This window comes from Phyllostomus discolor, chromosome 5 (genome assembly GCF_004126475.2).
Source record: "Phyllostomus discolor isolate MPI-MPIP mPhyDis1 chromosome 5, mPhyDis1.pri.v3, whole genome shotgun sequence".
Lineage (NCBI taxonomy): Eukaryota > Metazoa > Chordata > Mammalia > Chiroptera > Phyllostomidae > Phyllostomus > Phyllostomus discolor.
Genome location: NC_040907.2, coordinates 104,937,876 through 104,956,809, shown reverse-complemented (window position 1 = coordinate 104,956,809; position 18,934 = coordinate 104,937,876).

Below are 18,934 nucleotides of genomic sequence, written 5' to 3'. Positions count from 1 at the left end.
TCTCTCTGAGCTTCATGCTATAACCTTTAAAATAGAAATAGTAGAGAGAATAATAAGGCTGAATTTTCATTTTCTGAGAACCCTCAGTTTTCAAGCTAGTAGAGGCTCATTCAACTCACCCCTGTATCAACAACAGGAAGGAGAGGGTTTCCAAGAGTCAGGGAGTAAGTGTGTAGTTGCCAACTGGGTCTACAGAGAGGGAGTAGGAGAAAGGCTAGAAGTGAAATTCAGAAGATTTCAGGAGGCCACACAACATAACAAGGGCAAGGCACCCAGCAGGTCATACTTCCATCTATGAATGGTCTCAATTGGCCTTCAGGATTCCACAGTAGGGTTCAAGTATCAGACATTGAATTGTTAGAGATTCTAGGGCATTCAGCAGTACAGGCTTGTGGAAGAGGGGGATGGGGCACAGCTGCCAGGGAAGGATACAGGCAGAACTTGAGTGCCTATCACAGTGCAGAAGGAGGTCTGGTGTGAAATCCAGATCCTAGATCCCATAGTACCTGAAGTATTAAGTTGACCGTGTACCCCAGTTTACCCACAATTCCAGTTCAGGCCTGTTGTTCTGGCATAACCACTTTTGAAAGAGCCTCCTTCTTTATTTGGAAGATAAAGTATATAGTCACCCTAGTAATTAGGGAGGCAACTGATGGATCACTCCAGAAAGTTAGGTCAAAGGTATACAGGGAGGCCTGTGTCACTGGGAAGGCAGGAAGCGTGTCCAGGCTGAGGCAGAGGAGAACCTTTCTAGAATGGTGCCCCTGGCCAAGGACATCCCTGACGTTCACAGTGGTGGTCCTAGAAGGAATGAGAAAGTGCAGGGAAGTGTTGATAGCTGAGGGGATTATATTCCAGCAAAGTGTTTGGTTTCTGTTCAATGAAAATTGCTGGGAAATTTTATATTACTACTAAAATGAAAGAAAAGTAGATTCTTTTGGTTTTGTTTTTTGTGGCTCTTACCCACAATATCAGAATTATCTTCTGGACAGCAGGCCCCTTTTCATACAGGCTTCCCCTAACCCCCAGCAGAGTGTTCTAGGAACCCATCTGTATCAGTGTACAGCTGGCATTGTTGAGAGAGTCTATGCATAGCTTCAGTAATTTTTTTTGAAGACTTTCAACGTGCTGGCCCATTTCATGATGAGTGATTTATAAACTCACTTACCTACACAGTACTGAGTGTTCAGCAAGTTTTTAACCAAAAGTGGCACCACCCCCATGCCCTACCCTCCCTATTCACCTGATCTTGTCAGGAGCAACTGTTTTTGTTTCTCCAGATGAAAAAAGTCCTCAGAGGGAAATGTTTTGCTGATGTGGAAGAGGTGAAATAAAAAAAGGCAGAAACACTAAAAGTCATTAAAATCAATGAGTTCAAAACTGCTTTGAGCAGTGGAAAAACAGTTTGATAGGTGCATTGCACCAAATGGAGACTACTTTTAAGGTGAGGGAAGTTTAAACATGTAGGAATAAATACAAAAATTTTTATAAATAAAGTCTGTCTTTTAGGGTCCCCCTGTGGCATGGAACTCAGTCCCAGTGCCCTGTGCTTGACACATTCCCTGGGAACACACAACACCTTGGACTTCATTCATTTCTTTGTTTCTTTGAAATGGCTCTTCAGGGAACACCCTGGTCTGTCCCTTTGTTCTGTGTCTCTATCACTGTTTAATCCAGCTCTGGTGGCTTTGTGGCACAGCAGGTGCTTCAGCCAGACCTGATGGGATGAGGCTCAGGTACCAGAAACTTCAGGCAACTCAGCTTCACCCATTGCTCAGGTGAAGGACCCCATCTATGTTCTCTCCTCCTTTTTTCATCATTGGAAAATTATTTAACAAAATACTAACAAATATAATTCAGTAACATATAAACAGAACATAAACCGTGACCAAGGAGGGCTTATCTCAGGTATGCAAAGCTGGTTCCATGTTGTCTACTCTATTACTGAAAGAAAAAAAACCCACAGGATCATATTAATGGATGCAAAAAATCATTTGACATATCTTAATACCTGTTTATGATAAAAAGTTTCAGAGAACTAGGATTAGAGGGGAATATCCTCAACTTGATAAAGAGTATAAACAAAAAAACCTAAGCCAGCATCATACTTAATGACAATATTCCTAATGATTTCCTCCTAACACTGGGGGTAAAGAATGAATATATCCTCACCACTGCTACTCAACAACATTCTGGAAGATCTAGCCAGTGCAACAAGGCAAGAAAAGGAAATAAAAGGCATACATTCTTCCACCTTGTGAATCAGCCCCAGTATGTTTTCCCAGGGCCTCAGGACTTGTGGATGCCTTTATCTGGACACCAACCAACCAGTGACAAGGAAGAAAACTGTTTACAGGATGGAGACTGGAGCTCTGCCACGTAGCACCTATGTGACTGTTCAATTCATTCACCTGCATGTACCTCAGTAGCTTTATCTATGAAGTGGAATAATAGCAGTACTTGTATCACAGGATCCTTATGAGGTTTTAAGGAATTAACAAAGCACATAGGATATGCCCTGGCACATGGTAAGTAGCATGGAATTACAAACTCTTATTATAAATTTTAATGATCACTCTAGTTTCCTTTATGTTAAAAAAAAAAGTCAGCAGCCTCAGGTCAACCTATGGAAAGTAAGGGTTATTTCATATATCCCAGATTGTGACTTGTTGCATCTTTTATATTTTTCACCTTGACATTATATAATAACATGGGAGGTAGTCTTTTGGTCAATCAGGCAATTTCTAGAGTGGTAAACCTGGAATAGAATTTCTCTCCTACAGTTTTCATTCTAGCTTGGATGACAATCTGAGAAAATATTTCTAGTCTTGAACCCCATTTTCTTATTCTTAGGTTTTTTCCCACTGGTCTTCAAAACCTTTATTTTCCTCTCTCCATCTCTTCTCTCTCAAAACTATACCCTCTTTCCATGCCTGTCATATTGACTTTTCCACTTAAAACTGCCTTGTAACTGACATACACCCTCGTGAAACTTCCAGACAATTAATCTAACTTTGGAAGAGCTTTCGGAGAACTCTATAAAATGACCCCAAGCTCATGTTTCTCTCACATACTATTTAAGGGAAACTAAAAAGATACGTATTGAATCAAGAAATGAAAAAAAAAAAACACCTTTTATTATTTTATTTAAGGAAGAAATTAAAAATCCATCTCACATGGATTGGCAACAAATACTTTCCACTCTTAAACCTTTCTCCATGTTTATTGCCCACTATAAATTGCAGGGTCGGGGGAAGGCAACCAGAAGTAAAACTGGCACAACAAAGCTGAAACAAATATGCGAGCCTCAGCAGAGGCCAGGTTTACAATCAGAGATATGGAGTGTGTCTCAGCAGGGGCAGACCATGAAATAGTCTAAGCTAATATCAAGGGTGTGAAAACAGGCATTGATGTTTAGTTAACTGAAGTCACATAATTAACGATTCTCAAGAATCAATTAGCCATATGTTACAGCTAATATGACATTTTTTTGTAATTCCTCCCTGGATTTTTTATTGCCAGAGGATGCTCATGTGGGCACTAGAACAAGAAACTAAAACAGCAGCTCCAGACTATAAATGTAGAACATCAGCCATGATCAGTTAAAGAGCTCAATATGGAAGGGGGAGCTAACTGAGCTGGAAGCCTGGTGTTAAGTGTATTTCCCTGATGGGCCTCCCCTCTGCTGCAAAAGCCATGGGCTAGTTTTCCTTTCTTTTTGTCTTTTTTATTTTTAGTCTATTTTTTTTTAATTTAGCATCGATACAGCTGTGAAAACTGGACATAGCATTTGAACTTGCGTATTTGTACTTATAACTGATAGGTCCAAGGAAACATCATTTTGAAAGCTTTCCATGGAAAATGAAAAACATATTTCTTAGGGTGAAACTCTAGTGGCATGCTATTGTTAATGATAGAGGTTGTTTCCTGACTTCTATAAAGAAGCAAAAAGTGAGGGCAGAGCTGCCCTCCTTTCTCCATGTTGCTTCAGAGCCAGGGAAAAAATGGACACAAAGAGGATTTGTAGAGTGTTTGAAGTAGAACACTCAGCAGGACCCATTTTTTAGCTTCACACTCTTCCCCTTCCTGTATCCGCCATCCATGGGTGGGATGTATTTTTCACCTACTGGATTTTCACTAGTCTAATGCTTTAGTCAACACAGCATGAGCGGTGGGTGCTGGTCACAAATGTGTCATACAAATTTCCACTCCACTGGAATTTGGTGACCTACCGCTTACCTAGATGTGCATCAGCACATCTCAATGCCACCCAGCCTGAGAGGAGAACTGCTCCTGTGAAGTCTGGTGTCTCATTCTGCTCCCCAATTTGTATCAACCAGGATCAAGAGAGGGAGAACAGGTTGGTTTGGAGGGGCTGGGGTGAGGACTTAGAAAACAGGTCCTCTTGATTCACCCCAGGAATAATGAGCAGGAAAAATGTGGCCCTGACTCCCCATGCACTGGTACCCTAATCACTGTTTAAATATGGTATTTTCTCATGACGGTGCCATGTTGGCACCTAGAAATTCTGCAAGAATGAGTGATGTGTATTCATATGCCCACACACATATGCCATTACACTGGGGCATGGCATGGGTGCTTCCGACTATGCATTAGGATTCTTACATAACAGCTTATGACTAAGCAGAGAACAGAGTGAAAAACAGAGATTTTGTCACTGGAGAAAGCAGTACAATGTATCCTGAGCCACTGAGGCACATGAGCAGGCAGAGAGCTGCCTAGAAGAGAGGAGAATAGTGGAAAGGAGCTGTGAGGGGGACCCTAAGCAACCCTTGACTTGGGTCTCTGTATGATGATTTTTAGTTAATGGTGGGATCCTGGGGAGAAGCTGATTGTCCTGTTCCAGCTCACTCCTTTGCACTGGGTGGTCTTTCTCAGGAAGAGCACTGAACAAAGCTGAAGCACTATTACCAAGGGGTGAAACAAGGAAACTTTGTCTTCTCAAGAAATTGTTGAAAAAAAAAAAGAAATTGTTGCCTGTGCTTACAGGGGCTCAAGTCCAGGTGAAACTGGTACAGTTGGATATCTAGCTATGAATGAGCATGATAATAAGAGTCTAGCTGAGATATTAGAGGACAGTGAAAATACTACAAGGTGAGAAAGTAGCTGCTGGGGTGAGCTGGGGTCAGTTGCCCTTACTGGAATGAGCCCTAGGTCCTTGGAGTCCATCCCTGGATATGGACCATTTGCTGAGAGGTGACTGACCTAAGGTTCTTGTGGAGGGGGTTGGGGGCTGGTCAGGGAGTGATGGTGCTGTTAAGGGCAACTGCAAAGTGTTGTTGTGCTGTAGAAACAGCTGCACTTGCAGCTTCTCTTAGTTAAGGAACTGCAGGATCCCCCACCCTAACCCCCCTGAAATCTGGCCCTTATAGTCTTGAGACTATACATTCTATGCTAGGTCCTTCAACTGAAGAACAGACAAGAAGAGAATACACTCACCTTGCATCCTTTTAGGCCTACTTCTCACAAAACACTCTGGTAGACTCTAACATGCATCTCCTTGGTTACACCCTAGAAACACCAAAATTACATTTTATTATCCCATTTTACAATTAAAGATACCAGGCCTAGAAGCCATTTCCCAGATCTCAGTATAGAATGTTCACAGACCAGAGGGGCTCTCCTGTTCTCCTCCAGATCCCCCAGAGGGTAACTATTAGTCTATGTCCCTACATGAGTCTTACTTGCTTCTAGACTTCAGATAAATGGAATCAAGCAGCAATCACTCTTTTGTGTCATATGTGTTATACACGTTATGAGATTTATCCAGAATGATTCATGAAGTGATCATTTATTATATTTTATTATAATGGTGTAGTTTTTTGGATGAATACACCATCATTTGTTCCTCCATTTTCCTGCTGTTGGATGTTGTGTTCTCCCCAGTTCTTGACTGTTTGAGCAAGTTGCCTTGAACATGTCTGGCAGGGCTTTGCTGGGCACAACGCCACTTTCTGCTGGAGACACACCCAGGAGAGAAGCTTTGGGGCCATGTGTGCATGTGTGTTTAACTTCAGAAGATAATTTCAGCTTTTCAAAGACATTGTACATGTTCACTCTTCCACTAACCACAGATAATAATGAGGATCACTTTGTGTTTTCCTAGCACTTAATATAATCAATCTTGTTTATTTTACTTGTTCTAGTTTGGGAGATCTAGTAATATCTTCCTGTGTTTTGATCTGAGTTTTTCTGATAAATTATGAAGAACTAGCTTTTGAACTCAGTTCTTTTTCATTCTAAACCCAACTCTTTCCACTGTTCCATTCTATAACATTACAGCATGATATGGGAACACTTCCCTTCAGGGTGTTCAGTCTCCTCAGCACAGCTCAACACAGGCACCTTCCAGAAGGATCCCTCCAGAGAAGCAATGTTCTGCCTGGGGTCAGGCCTTGTGAGCCACCCCCACATCTTGGCATGAGGCATAGTGTGAGAGGGCTGGCTGTCAATCCAGACATCATAGCATGGAGCCCATTTGCAGGAGGGAATTTGTGTGGTTCAGAGTCTATCTATGGCTACTTCAGGGTTATTGCTAACTGTCCAAAGAAGCCCAGGATAGGCAAGATGCAAATGGATGCATTGTAAGAACATGCTTCTCAGAGGTGAGCTTGGAGCTGATACCTGAGGATGGGTGAGACATAACAGGAGAAAGTTATTCTCCAGAGAAAGGCTGGAAGTAGGAAAGAGTATCACATGCAAGGAAGCCAGGGAGGCAGACAGAGGTGTGACCAATAAGAGTTTGTGATAGCTTTGGTGAAACAAAATAAATGGTTCTGCATCAATTTCACCATCTCTGTCATTAAGACATGCTGATTTCTACAGGGAGAAGTCCTTGCTTTTTTCTCACTCACACAGAAACAATGATATTTGCCTCTAGGTCTCCATAAAAGTGAACTCTTAGATCTTTTAATCTAGGTGAAACAGGTGAGCAGGAAGCCAGGGTGTGATCTGAGCAGCAGGAGATATTTCAGAAATGGATGAGCCCTGCATCTGTGCCTCTTGCTGGTGAGGAGGCAATACAGATCCTGCAGCAGGCCTCTGGTGGGGTCAGCACAGGACCATTCCTCCATTTAGGGAGGTCTATATATGTTCCAGACAGAGTACAAGGCTGGGTGGACTTGTGCATGTATGTGCATGTGTTCTTTGAAAAATGTGAGTTAGATTTGTGGAGAACTTGACTGTTTTGTTGTTCATCCAGTTGTTAGAGTCTTTTTTTTCCCAAATATACCATTAGTGTCCATTAGTGTAAAGGTGGGACAAATTTGAAAAGTAAGATCTGTAGAAGAAAACTGCAAATATCTGTCAGGAACATACTAAGTATATGAAATAGTATTTTTTAAAGAAAAAAAGAGAAGATAGTTTGTGGGGGAGCTACACCTTCAGTGCCCCCTGCCCAGCCACCACGGATGAGAATAAGTCTACCAAGACATGATCTGCTTGGGGAGGAAAGTTGGCCTATCTCTCAAAGAAGGGCCTATTTTGAGTCAGGGTCAGATAGCTAAAGAGCTGTAAAACTTTGAGGAACAAACTTACTTCTTGTTTGGACCCTTATCACTTAATTGAGAACATTCTAAACAAAGCAGGTTTCACAGGATTTTACATATTCTTTCTTAGGCTTGATCACCCGGGGAACCCACCCTTTCCAGCACAGGGCTGCACCACCCTCTGTCATTGTTTCAGGCTTAGGTGGAACAAGGGAAGTAAGGCAGCCAAGAGATTAGGATCTTTTTCTCACAGACAATGAGGACTCAGGCTATGTCAAAGCCTAGGGGAGAGGGCCCATCACCCCCTTTTGCTGTACCCCCAAAGTCCTTCCTCGGGGGCCTCCCACGTGATCATGCCTGTCTTAGATTGTTCCCCCCTTGGGGAATCTTACCTGTCAATGGCTAACCGACCAAGCATTGGGGGCCAGTTATGGATGAAGTAAAAGAAGCAGAAGCAATGCTCCTTCCAGGGAGATAAGCTTCTGTCTCCTCAGTGGCTTATGGTCCAAAGGTCACTCATCCAGCCTCAGCCTTAGTGGGGTTACAGCTCCTGAAACCAGGCAGGCAGTTCCCAACAATAGTTAATAAGAATAAATGGCTGCAACAGAAATTGCTTATAGGGTGGATAAGAACTGCCATCCATGGACTTGGCTTCTATTCAGATACGAAACTGCCTTGGCTCTGACATCTGCGCGATGAGATGTACGTGGCTATAAAATACCAATTCCACTTCAGTCTCTCTGCCTTACAATAGCAATTGTTCCCTATTTTCTGCAGAAAAATAACCCAGACCCTACAGGGCATAGGAACCCTCCATATTCTGAGCCCATGCTACCTATCTCATTCTCGCCCCACAACTCACCCTCTCAGCCTGCCACACTTCATCTCCCCTGGGCACCAGGATGTGGCACAATCTTGTTAGTTCTACTTGGAATACCCTTCACTCCTTCCCAGCCTGGTGAATTCCTGCAGTCATCATGCCCTTTAACCACCATCCATCACAGCCCTCTGCTGAGCCCATTACCATCTTCAGGTGCCATTACTTGGTTATATCTCTTACACTAAACTGGGAACTCCCCAGGAGCAGCAATGCACCAGTACTCCATTTTATAGCCTTTCTTTGTCTACGATTAAAGCCCAACACATGATAAGTGCTTAGTAAATGTTCATTGAAGATATTATGCATTTTTCTTTTTAAAGAGTGAGCAGAAAAGGAAAAAATAAAAGATGTGAAATATATTCTCCACCACCCCTTTGCTTTTCTGGGCCAGAAGGGGAGACATTGGGTTGGCAGTCTGAGGACAGAGCTTTGAGCATATTCCAGCAATCTCTGCATGCAGACCTATTTGCACTTAGGGGTACCTTGCAGGAATGTACAAGCAGGCACACACTGTCTGGGTAGAGAACATGGTCCTGGGGTCCCCTTTCTGTAGTGGTGCTGCTGCCATAATCATTTTGAGGACCCAGAAACCTCCATCTGCACACAGGAACATGAGAGCATTAATCACGCCCACCACTGATTAAAGGAATTGTCCAGACCAGGAAAAAAGTTCTATAAAGACTTTAAATTGCAGAGTCACTCTGCATTGATACTTTCAAATCAGGCAATTTATTGCAAACAACTAAAACCTCATTCTCAGATCATTAACTAAAATAGGAATATGTCATCTAAACTCAAAAAAAATAAGGGACACATTGTAATGGGATTCCAGTTTTGGACAAGTGGATGGGTACTTAGCATGATGGAAACCTCAAGAACTTGGTATATCACTCTTTATGTCCCAAATCCCCTGTCTTGGGGGCCACTGTCTCAGGCATGGTCATTACTTCTGTCTTTATATCTTGGATTTCACAGCTGCAAGGCTGCCCAGTAGCCAAGTAAGGAGTAGAGCCTGGGAACAAAATCATTTCTTATTTAGAGTAAATAAATAAATGGGCTTGGTATTTATAAAGGATCTGTCTAAAGGGGTCCTCTTTTCTGTGTGTTACTTCATTTTGCTTTGCTTTGTTTCTGCAGAAAGCTGCATAGTGTCACAGGTGAGCAGAAGAGACTGGATCCCATTAGCCATGGGAAACAGTGTGGCTCTTACCCCTGAAACTCTCTCCTGAAGACCACTGAGAGTTTTTTAGAGTCCTTCTCTGTTCTCAATCTGGCCTGGCGAGGCCCTTGACCTCCCAGTGAGGAGAAGGCAGCAGGGAAGTTTGGGTATGGGCATCTTCATCCAGAAATCACCAGATCAGGAGAGCAGGGTATAACATGGCCTTAAATTGATAAGAACCAGAGGCTAAGGGAGACATGAAAGACTTGACATCTTCAGGTTCAGTGTCTCCCTGGGGGTCTGCAGACCTGCCCCCACCTCATTGTGAATAGCCAATGCAAGTCCCCTGACTGCTGTGTTCCCACCGCTGGGCACCATTCTGCCTTCTTTCTTTCCCATTTATTCTGGCACTCACCAGGGACACAACCTGTTTTCTGGGGACTTGAGCCCCTTCCTCATTCACCTCAAAGGGCACTCCCCTGCTTTGGGGGTGGATTGATCCCAGCAAGTATGCAACATTTGCCTCAATAAATCCCAATAAAAAAGTGTTCATTACTCTCTAAAAAGATGTCACTACATTATTGTATTTAGTTTATTGCAATTGTGCCCTGAGAAATAGGTGTCTGAAAGTTAACAAATGAGGAAACTGAGTACAGAAAGCAGGGCTTGCCTGATGTGCCCCAACAGAAGTGACCAAAAGGGCCTGCTTGAGCCAGCTTAGGTCTGACATTGCTCTACTTAGGGCATGTGTCAAAACCTGTGCCATGCTTTCCAGTCCACATGCTGCCTGGTTAGTCACCACAAAACCCCAGAATAGGAAAAAAAAAAAAAAAAGATGGGGCCTGGGATCCTCCAAGGAAGATGCCTTACCAAAGTTCCTGCAGCCAGTGGTGCTGTGGTTCATGGTAACTTGTAGAAGCATTTCAGGGTATCTAACCGCGGCTCTCCACATAGTCCACAGATGGGTATCCAATCATATACCACCATAAAAACCTGGTCACCAGTCCTATCATCACTGTTATCGTCGTCATCATCATCATCATCATCAATCATCATCATCATATCCTAATCTTACCACGCATGCACATGCATGCACACACTCATGTACACACAAATGCATGCATGAACACATGCATGTATACGCACATGTCTAGACCTTCCCAGACCATTTTGAACCCACAGTACTCATTCATGACTCCAGTTTGACCCACACTGGGCTTCTGAGACTAACCTTGGACCTGCCCTTTTGGACACTTATTTGAGCCAGTCTGAACTCAGGCATGATGTTAATAATCACCTCCTCAAGCAAGATGTTAATATCACTTTCTGGTCCCAAACACTGCAATGTAGGGACCAGAAAACAAAAATAAAGTGAATTCAATCTTCTCAGACAAATGAATTTATAGCTAATGTTTTCTAAACAAAGTAACAAACATGAGCAAGGGTTCAAACATTAATTTGGCACTTGTGACAGTAAGAATGATAAGTGGTTAAAAAAGAGCTAATAATAATGAAGTAGAAGATAGATTTTAGAGAGCTGTGTTCAATCACCCTAGCAATGTTTTCATCCAATGGTTATCAATTGATTGATCTGTCTGTCTGTCCAGGGGGACTGCTTGTGTCATAACAGCCTATCAGTTTCACTTTAAAGCAGGACCGAAACAAAAACATATTTGGGGACATTTAATAGGAAATGTTTTCTCTCTTTGGTATTTTCTACTTTTAAGAAAAGATGCCCAAGATAAAGTGGTGAGGGGCCAAATCAGTGACAGCCAGGGCAAAGAAAGGGCTTTGGTTTCACAAAGACCAAGATCAGTGGCAAGAATCGACAGAAGAGCTGCTGACACTTAATTTGGGTTTTAGGACCCTGAGTGCACCTGGCTGCACTGTTTTCCTTTCCATTAAACCCCACTTTGCTGAGCTCACAGACATGGTCTTTGGTGGTCCCAGTATGATGGACATAATTTAGACTAAGTTGGCCTCCCTTTCCCACGCTGTGGGGGAGGGCACCTAAGCTGGCTTAGATTGATGAAAGCCTCTGAGCAGCCTGTTCTGTGGCCCCCTTGTTTGGGAGGGTCAGAGAGGCAGCCTGGGCTTTGAAAATGCAGGGGCTGGCTGCCCCTATTAGGTGGGTTCAGCTACAAGGGAGACAAGTCAACTGAAAGGATCTCCCCGAATCCATACCAGTGACTTTTCTCCCTGGTCCTCTTAAAACTCAGACTACAAAAATATGGTGGTGGTCTAAGTCCCGTTGCACATTCAGGACAAACATTTATCACACTGAAGGGTCAATGAAGCCATTGTTTTGATATCTTGTTTACATAGTCTTGGTCTCTGTAGTGTTCCAAGGAATCTATGTCCCATGCAACCTCGCACATTTCATGTGGCCAGCATTGTTTCCTTGTGCCTGTTCTTGGCACATATGTTTTTGCAGTTTTCACTGCTCCTGGCCACGTGATAGGTGGCCCTGGCTATCTCTCACTGCATAGCAAGTGTACTTGCTGGAGAATTTGGCCCTTCACATCTGTGCCCAGCAGGAAGTCAGTGCTGCTGACTGAGGAAGACTTCCACTATTTTAAATAATACTCTGGGTGATGTTTTTGTTCATTCTTTCTTTCAAGTATCAAAGCATTTAGAGTCATCTTGTCTCCTCAGATGAACCAAGCCAAAGTTAAATTATAAAATAACAGTATCCAAACATGACTGAATGTGAATCCTTTACATGCTATATTTCAGCATCTCAGTAAATCTCCATTTTACAGATGAGAAATCAGCAAACCTCCTGAGGTCACACAAGGGCCAGTGGTGGTGTTACTGGAATTAGAGTGTGGATCTGATTCTGACTCTGAACCTTCTTTCTTAATTACTATTTATCCCACATTTCACAGTCATCTCCTGCTCCTGTCAGGTCCACTTTCCCAGCTTCCCAATCCCAAGTGCTCCATTCAATTTGTTCTGAGAAGCCTGAATGGGATGCAAAGTTTCCACGTGTGGGGCCTCAGAGACAAAGCTCCAGTGTCTTTTCTGTGGCCACAGGGCTTAGCTGATCTCCCATTGTGGGAATGTACAGACCTACAGACAGGCTTGTATTTCCTCCTTCAGATGGCATCCTGCCCTAACCCAGTGCTCAGAACCCATGCAATCAAAAGCAGATGTGCTATCATGGAATCCATCTGAAGCTCTGGGCTTAGAAATGACCTTTACAATCACATCAAGTTCATCCCTGAGGACCCTGCTCCAGGCTATTCTGTAAAACCTCCCCCACCTGTTTCCCCAGATGAGTTTTAAATATCTGGATCACAGACATTTCTGCTCCAGCCCAAAATAAGGAAATGCTCTTCTTCCCTTAAGAGTCTGATTACTTACCATCTCTAATCTGATATCTATGTCTCTTTGAACTTTAATATCCCCTCCACACCAGGGTACATTAGAACACCATTAAAAGCTGAACACTGGTGAAATTTTTGAAAGGATTCACTATTTCTTTGAAGTGCATGAGTTATTTTGTTAGGTACATACTTACTGCTAAAAAATTATTGAAAATTTTATACTAATTATCATCTTTGTCAACAGCAGACATTTATTCAGCACCTACTGAATAAATGTCACCTACTTTGAGACATGACATGACCCAAAACACAAGATGTTTTAAGAATGATGACGACCCTGGTGGGGTAGCTCAGTTGGTTAGAGCGTTGTTTTTATATGCCAAGATTGCTGGTTCAATCCCTGCAATCTTGGGCACATATGAGAATCAACCAATAAATGCATAAATAAGTTGAACAACAAATCATTGTTTCTCTCTCTTTCTTTCTGTGCTTCTGTCTAAAAAAAGATCAATAAATTTAAAAAATAAAAAAAGAGTGATGCTGGATGACTTTAAATACATCCAAATAAGAAAAGATAGGGAAAATGTCTGTAAATTTTGAGAAAGTATAAAAAATGTGGTTAATATGGGAAAGTCAAGACTTGGGAGAATATTCTAAGACTTTAGGATTTTTGAAGAGTTATCACTTAGAATAAAGAATGCACTTACTCTATTTCAATTCAGGTAATAGAATTAGAACCAGTGACTGGCAGTTAAAGATGGGCAGCTGAATGTAAAGAGAAGTTCCCACCAGGATCTTTACAGAACACAGGGCTTACTATGCCAGGGAGATAGGGCTGATGAGGAAGCAGAGCCTGTGATTCAGGAAAGGGGTCTTACCATTCCTTGGTGACTGGAAAGTTGTTCTCAGGCTTCTCTTCTCAATACAGGAGCAATCCAGACTCGACAACTCTCCCAAATCAGTGACCCTAGGCAAATGGGTTTACTTCCTTAGTCTCATTGTCCTCAAGCAAAATGACAGGTTGGTGATCCCGAATTAGGTTCGCTAATGGTAGGTATCGCTTGTTTGCAGATAAATGTATATTTTTTATACCATTTTCCAAAGGAAGGTTTACCAAAGAGTGAGAGTCAGTTTTACTGAGTGAAGGTTATTGTGAGATTCAGACCTTCCTGTCAAAGAGTGATTGACATGTATTTGATCAGCAAATTGTGCAGTTTACTGTTCAGCCCTCTCTGCTCCACTCCACCAGGATAAGAAGGGCAAACACATTCGTTCAGGCCACATTTCAGACAAAGGCAAGGTTCACTGGTAATTGCAGCAGTACTGAGCTGGTGCAGGATGGGCTGGGGAATTAAGGAAAACAAACTGTGGAGAGACTGGAGCAGCATGCTGATGAAGAAACCAAGACGAAATGAAGTCAGCAACGGTTCCTGCTGTGTATTTCAGAGTTGACAGAGCATGAGCCTAACCAGACAGAGTTTCTGATTTATAAAGTCTTTTTATTATATTACCTATTTTATATTATATTGGAGACTCTGCTTTTTAAGCCAGAAAAATAAACAGCAGCCCTTCCTCATTCCTCACCCCCACCCAACATTCTCCCCAAGAGCCTTTGGTCTAGATAAAAGAATATAAACATTTACAGCATTCTGGCGCTGAACCAATATATCTGTCAAAAGTTGAACTTTGGGTTTTGGACTTCTGGAGTTGGCCTTTGTGTATTGGGAGAGTGAGGTTCAAATACAAATGTTTCTATTCTGTAACTTTTCAAAATGAGAAAGATTTAAAGTTTGTTGACAAAAGCCAAAAAGAAACACTGTTGCCTATGGCTATTAAAAAATTCCTGTTTTGTCTATGTGATGGCTAAATAGCTCTCTTTGGCACAGGTAGTTCATGCATAGACAAAATTTTATCAGCCAACATGATCCCAGAACTCCCTGCCCTTCTCTGGGGATCAAGCCTACCAGAGGCAGCATAGAATGCAGGTCTGCTGTCCCACTTCACACGAGTTTTCCTTTTCAAAGAAGCAATTGTTCCACTTGAGCAGATGCCAGTTCTCACTGAGGGCTCACCTGGGACTTCTTTGGCTCTGAATAACTGAACCAAGTCATTGTGGGCAATGAATTAGTAAGGTTTCATGCTGAACATGTGTCACCAACTTGTAGCACTCCCCTCCCTTGGTGTGCAGCTGGGCACCTTCTGTGAGTCCTCACTATGTCAGCATGTAATGTGGAGAGGTGCCCAGGATCCTGGTTGCTGCTTAGCCATACTGCCCCCAGGAGGAAGGGGGGATGGAGATGAAGTAGCAACAATTTTAAGCTGCAGGTCTCCTCACAGGGACATATTTGCCTTCTACTCTTCAACTTCATCTAGTAAAGATCATTGATTTATCTCTCACGAGCAGAGTAAAAGCTTGGAGTCCAAATGTTCACAGCCGTTAATGGGGTAGGTGCATGTCAGAGCCAATATTCCTTGCAGCCTTGGACCCAGGTATTTTTGTACCACAGTGCTGGCACTAATCTTATCCCCAGTAAAAAGTTGCTAAAAGATTAATGAAAGAATGAGCAAATGGATTAACAGAAGCATAACTTATAAATCCACATAATGATCAGCAGCTTATGCTAAAGATGAAACATTGAAAAATATAACAAAGTTCTACTTTCTGTTATAACAATGTTTGCCCTTTTTTAATGCCATAATTATGAATGAATATTCCTGATGGATGAGGACATATAGTGTCAGTGTAGGATAAATGGAGGCTGTCTGGCTTCCTCACCCAGGTGTCTGGGTAGCTAAGAGAAATAGTGTCCCCACAGCCTTGGAGGGACCTGATAAGTAGTGTTCTCATAGTCTTGATACTGGGTCTGATAAACTGACACACTGAGACAAAAAAAATATGGCTCAAATGAAAGAACAATACAAAACTCCAGAAAAAATACAACTAAGTGATGAAGAGATAGCCAACCTATCAGATGCATAGTTCAAAACACCGGTAATCGGGATGCCTACAGAAATGGTTGAGTATGGTCCTAAAATAGAGGAAGAAGTGAAGACTATGAAAAATGAAATAAAGAAAAATGTACAGGGAACCAACAGTGAAGGGAAAGAAACTGGGACTCAAATCAATGATTTGGAGCAGAAGGAATAAATAGACATTCAACCAGAACAGAATAAAGAAACAAGAATACAAAAAAGTGAAGAGAGGCTTAGGAACCTCCAGGACAATTTTGAATGTCCCAACATCTGAATCATAGGGGTTCCAGAAGGAAAAGAGGAAGACCAAGAAATGGAACACATATTTGAAAACACAATGAAGAAAAGCTTTCCCAATCTGGCAAGGAAATAGACTTCCAGGAAGCTCAGAGAATTCAAAATAAGTTGGCCCCAAGGGAGCACACACCAAGACACGTCATCATTACATTACCCAAGATTAAACATAAGGAGAGAATTTTAAAAGCAGCAAGAGAAAAGGAGAGAGTTACCTACAAAGGAGTCCCCATAAGACTATCAGCTGATTTCTCAAAGGAAACCTTGCAGGCAAGAAGGGGATAGAAAGAAGTATTCAACTTCATTAAAGGCAAGGTTCTATATCCAAGATTACTTTATACAGCAAAGCTATCATGTGGAATGGAAGGGCAGATAAAGTGCTTCCCAGATAAGATGAAGTTAAAGGAGTTCATCATCTCTAAGCCCTTATTACAGGAAATATTAAAAGGACTGACCTAAGAAAAAGAAGATTAAAAACATGAACAGTAAAATGACAACAAACTCACAACTATCAACAACAAACTTTAAAAAACAGAAATGAACTAAGCACACAACTAGATCAGGAACAAATTCACAGAAATAGAGATCACGTGGAGGGTTATCAGTAGGGAGGTGGAATGGGGGAAATGGGAGAAAATGTACAGGGAATAAGAACCATAAATGGTAGGTATGAAATATACAGGGGAAGGTTAAGAATAGTATGGGAAACGGAGAAAACAAAGAATATATATATATACACACACACACACACATATATATGTACATGAACTAAGGTGAGGGAATGATGGTGGGAGAATGGGTACAAGGTGAAGGGGAACCCAGGGAAGAAAAAATGGGATAACTATAATGGCATAATCCATAAAATATATTAAAATTTGGTAAAATACACATAACATGAAATTTATTCTCTTAACCATTTTTATTTAACAATTTTTTAAATGCACAGTTTAGTAGTTGTAAGTGTATACACATTGTTGTGCAATGATCACCACTATTAATTTCCAGATCTTTTTCATCTTCTAAAACTTAAATAATAATTTCACATTCTCCCCTTCCCCTAACCTCCAGTAACAACTATTAGACTTGTTGTCTCCATAATTTTAACTACTCTGAATACCTCATATAAGCAAAATCATACAATATTTACCTTTTTGTGACTGGTTTGTTAAATTTAGAGTAGTATCCTCAAGGTTCATCCATGTTGTATGAACCTCCTTAGCTCTGTGCAGAAAACAGTGACTTCTCTCCAGGTCCTTCATCTCTTTCTAGGATCCTCATCTCCAACTGAAAGGAAACCTAGCCACATTTTTTGAATGGATAAATGATATCTCAAATTATGCTTATCTTGGTAAGCATAATTTACTGAGCTAAAATGGAATTTTTCTATATAACTATGGAAAATACAGCTTGAGTGAATAGGAATTTCCCTGCTCATATTAGAAGGTCAATTTGATTAAAGAAAAAGGGGCTGGGGAAGAACAGCTGGTGACCCAATTAGAAAGCTCAAGACAGTCCAAGCCCATGTGTTCATTCTTCAAAACAAGGAGAAGTGGCAGCTGAAGCTCGCATAACCTGAGGGTCTGGGGACAATGTACAGGACATCTGGACTTGCATCTAATGGAAGGTTGAACATTTCAGTCCTTGAAGTCACAGGATTGAGGACATTTGCAGAGAAAATGTGTATTTCCATGGTCTCTGGGCCCCACCATTCCCCACCCAGCCACTTGTGGCCAAGATGGGAATGACTGCAGATGGCAGTTAAGACCAGATGGCAGTTAAGTCTCCCAATTACATTCCTGACTATGCTCTCTATTTTTTGTACTTTGGGAGAACACTTTGATTTCTACCAACTTAAGGGGTGAAAACTCCCCAGCCCCTACACACACCTTACTTTGCTGTGGCCTCTGAGCTGTAGAACAAGGGCTGTATCACTAAGGGTTAAGCACAAATGGATGAGTTAGAAGAGAAAAGCCCATCCAACTCCAGCCTCATCTGAACTCCGCAGGCTACTCCAGCTATCACTGGATCTCTGAGTATCACAGTGTTCAACCCCTAATACAGATGACTGTAAGAAGGAATCAGCAAGCTTTGGTGCAATGACCTGACTCAGCTTATCCCCCAGATGCACCCTGTGCTTTTGTACAGGAGAGGTGCGCCTGTGAGCAAAGGTCTATTAGATCCACCCTATTTTCTACCTTGGGTTAAGCTTGGACTGAGATGCTGACAAGAAAAACACAAGGGAGAAAAGTGAAGGAACAAACAGGGCATCCCTCAGGGAATAACTATATGCCTGTGCTCTGCTGGAAGAGAGGCTGAAGAAGACCTGAAGGAAAGACTGGAGTCTAAGTTTCTTTCAGTACAAGTTTCTCTCTACTGAATCAAGCTGGGCCTCTCTGGTGCTCTCCTCACCCAAAGCCACAAATTAAATCATGCTGAACTAATATCCCTAATATACAAAAAACCATCAATAAAACTTAGGTCGGTGTTTGAAATCTTTCCCCAAAGGGAGTGGGTGTGTTTAAAAGTCCTTCATTAATTATCTAAAAGGAAATCTGAATTGTTTTAGTTCTCAGAAGATCCTACAAAGACAGTAGGATACATATGGTCTCATGTTGTGTGCATATGTGCATCAGTGGAAGCTTCACCCCAGTCCTGTCCAGTTGATCAGGGTTTCTGGGGGAACCCTGACCCTCCCCATTGCCATTTCCTTCCCCTCCTCCCCACACTGAAATATTCACTGGGCAAATTTTCAGGGTCTTTTTCTATGATTGTTTTCTTGATAAATAGTCCA